This window comes from Protobothrops mucrosquamatus, unplaced genomic scaffold, assembly GCF_001527695.2.
Source record: "Protobothrops mucrosquamatus isolate PMUCROS unplaced genomic scaffold, P.Mucros_1.0 scaffold3350, whole genome shotgun sequence".
Taxonomy (NCBI): Eukaryota; Metazoa; Chordata; class Lepidosauria; order Squamata; family Viperidae; genus Protobothrops; species Protobothrops mucrosquamatus.
The window spans coordinates 91,264-95,152 of record NW_015389337.1 but is presented as its reverse complement, the minus strand read 5'-3'; positions in this window follow the sequence as shown (position 1 = coordinate 95,152).

Here is a 3,889-nt window from a genome sequence, read left to right as displayed (position 1 = left end):
CCCTCCCGCTAAAAACAGCAGAAAGCGGAGCCACAAAGAACCTCTTGTTGAAAACAATCAACAAAAAACCTTTAATAAACTTACTGGAGGCAAAGCAAACACATCTCTTCCACAATTTTAGTCAAGTGCTCTTTTCAAATATCCATGGAATACAGGCAGTCCTCGACTTATGACCACAACTGAACCCAACATTTCAGTTGCTAAGGGAGACACTTTGTTGAGTTTTGATCCATTTTATGACCTTCCTTGCTGCAGTTGTGAAACAAATCACTGCAGTTGTTAAGTTAGTAACACGGTTCTTAACTGAATCTGGCTCCCTCATTGACTTTGCTTGTCAGAAGGTCGCAAAAGGGGATCGCGTGACTCCGGGACACTGCAACCGACATAAATACGAGTCAGTTGCCAAGCGTCTGAATTTTGATCATGTGACCCTGGAGATGCTGCCATGGTCGTAAATGTGAAAAACGGTCCGTTTTCAGCTCTGTTGTAACTTTGAATGGTCGCTAAATGAACGGTTGTAAGTTGAGGACTACCTATTCTGTATGTTAAAACTGTACAAAAAAAGGAGAAATCTAGGTTGCCTCCATGGGGATGAAACAGAGTCTGCATCGTGAAGGCCCTCAAAATGTTCATTGTGGTGGTTTTGGGTCTGTGGCTAGCAAGATATGCAAATGAACCTGCCTAATTCAGTCCAGTGGATTTTTTCATGCTTACCTCAGAGAAAGTTTAATTAACCGATCACATTTTCTCCTAATTTAGACTTCCATACTTAACTTGCTCCAGCTTTCAATTGTTATTCTATTTGCTAAGCTTTCTTTTTTTTAACATAACTGTGTTTAGATTTTTTAAAAAAAACTCAAAAGGTAAAAAACTGATAGACGCTAATAATTAGGAAAAAGAAATAAGGAAAGAAAGAGAAAACGAGGCCAAAAGTGCAGAAATAATAAAAAAAGAGATGTCAACAAATGATTTCCAATTGTCTTTTACAACAACTTTCTTTTAGCCTCTTGTTTCTGATTCTAGCAATTAGAAAAAAGGCAGGAAACGAGTATATTAAGAACAGAGATTAAGGTTAATCCGAATTGTGTGTTCTCATAATAAAGGTAGCTAAGCAAGGAGTTGTTAAGTGAGTCATGTCCAATTTTACAACCTTTTTGCACAATTGTTAAGTGAATCATCTGGCTATTAAGTGAATCTGGCCTTCCACATTGACTTTGCTTATCAGAAGCTGGCTGGAAAGGTTGCAAATGATGATCACGTGACTCCGGGACCGTGCAACTGTCATAAGTACATGCCAGTTGCCAAGCACTTAAATTTTGATCATGTGACCATGGGGATGCTGTGACAGTTTTAAGTTGGAAAGCTTTAAGTTGGCACCAGACTACAAAGCAGAAGGTGGTGAATTCAAGTCCTGCCTTAGCCATGAAAGCCAGCTGGGTAACTTTAGGCCACTCACTTTCTCGCTGCCCAACCCACCTCACAGGGCTGTTGTTGTGGGGAAAATAGGAGAAGGAAGGTGTTACAGATTTGCTTACCGCCATGAGTTATTTGTAAAAATAATAAAATCGAGATACAAATTGAATAAATAATAAGTGCAAGGACCAGTTATAAATCACTTTTTTCAGTGCCATCATAATTTCAAACGGTCGCTAAACGAATGGTTGTAAGTTGAGGACTACCTGTAGGCAAGTTAAAAAGTTTCAAGAGGGAAGAAATGGGGACTCTGTCTCTCTTCCCAGTCTCTGCTTCATCCTATCAACCAGGGCCAACACCCCCACCCCCCAATTCTCCAAGAAACAACTTCTCATCACAGTTGTTTTCCAGGGCTCTCCAAACTTCGCAATTTTAAGACTTGTGGATTTCGGCAAAGAAATATTGGAGTAGGGTCCATATATTAATGGAGAAAATTCTTAAAGTGAACATAAAGATTTAAACCAAAAAATTTCTTTCTGGGCCTAATGGAAAGAGAACTGGGAAAAAAAATTGGAACTCTGATTTTATATATGGCGATGGCGGCAAGATTGCTCTATGCACAAAAGTGGAAGGAGGCCTCGATTCCCACCATGGATGAAGGGTTGCAAAAGCTGATGGAATTAGCAAAGGTCGCCAAATTGACTGTGCTGATAAAAGAAAAGAACATAAGTACTTTTGTTTCTACTTGGAAGCCGCTTCTGGACTTTGTGCTCGAGGTGGAAAAAAAATGATGTTACAATTTTGGGGTTTACCGATTAGACTGATTTGCCAACACAGAAATGACTAGAGCAGTGGTGGCGAACCTATGGCATGCGTGCCAGAGGCGGCACTCCGAGCCCTCTCTGTGGGCACACATGCTGTTGCCCCAGACTTGCCTCTTCCTGTGACCCCCTCCTCACCAGCAGCCCCCCTGGAGGAGAGTCGCCCCCAAGCGTGGCCCACACGGAGCAGTGCAGCCAAGGACATGGCTGCCAGGCAGCGCAGACAAGACTCTGCCTTCACACCCCATCGTGCACAGTTGATGCTGCGGGGCGCGGGCAGGGGGCATGGCTGCAATGGTGCTGCTGGGCGATCTGCGGTGGGCCCTGGAGGTGGTGAGTGGCCCTGAAGGCAGGCAGAGGGGGGGGCAGGGGGTGGAGCGGGTGTGGGGCCAGTTTTAGGCACTCGGTCTCTAAAAGGTTCGCCATCACTGGGCTAGAGCATATTACTATAGAAATGTAAAAAGTTGAAATTTGATTTTAATGTCTGATTTTACTGCAACGGAGAAGAATCGAAAGTCAATGCCTTTTGTTTCTTCCCCTCCCTTTCTTCACACCTTTTTTGTTTTCCCTTTTCTACTGTTGTCCCCTACTATTTGCTTTTTGTGTTGTGGGGCGAAACCACGTTGTTCCCCCAGGGGTCAGCAAAATACAACAATTGCCTCTTAAGTAAGCAAGTTGCACAGATCAGGCAATCCAGAGTTTTACCTTTTTGCAATCAACTTGCAACCATTTTTGGATACATGGCGGACAGCTCTCTAATTGCCCAGACAACCTTTTGAAATGATAACACATGGAAGATTTCATTAAACAGGTATCTATTTATGGGGGGGGGGGGGACACTGTATTAAGGGAATATTCTCCTTGTAATAAGAAAAATAGGAAAAGGCCAAAAGAAGCAACTTTTCTTTAAAAAAAGAAGAAGAAAGAAAGCCAGTTACTTAAATTCGGGGTGGTGCTAATTCTTCTGGAGATTTGGGCCACCAAGAAAGCAGTCTCACCTCTATTTACCCTAAATGACTCGTAGAATATAGAATCACAGGATTGGAAGGGACCTTCCAAAATGATCAACCCAAATGCTGCCTACAAAATCAACCAACTGGAGCAGTGTTTCTCAACTTTGCCAGCTTTAAGATGTGTTGACTTCAGCTCCCGGAATTCCCCAGCCAGCTGGATTGACAGCTTTTCAATTTTCTACCTGCACAGGGAGTTCTCGACTTGTGACCACAATTGAGCTCAAAATTTCTATTGCTAAGTGAGACATTTGTTAAGTGAATCTTGCCCCATTTTGCGACCTTTCTTGCCACAGCTGTTAAGCGAATCACTGCAGATGTTAAGTTAGTAACACGGTTGTTAAGTGAATCTGGCTTCCCCATTGACTTGGCTTGTCAAGAAGATCACAAAAGGCAATCACATGACCCTGGGACACTATCACCGTCATGAATGTGAGTCAGTTGCAAAGACCGCCTTCTGCCGCAGATTACCTCCCATCGGCCGGTACGCTCCCACAGAGTGGGTCTCCTCAGGGTGCCGTCAGCCAGACAGTGCCGGCTGGCGACCCCCAGGGGGAGGGCCTTCTCGGTGGGAGCCCCCACCCTCTGGAACGAACTACCCCCAGAGATCCGGGTGATCCCGGATCTCCCCTCCTTCCGCCGCGC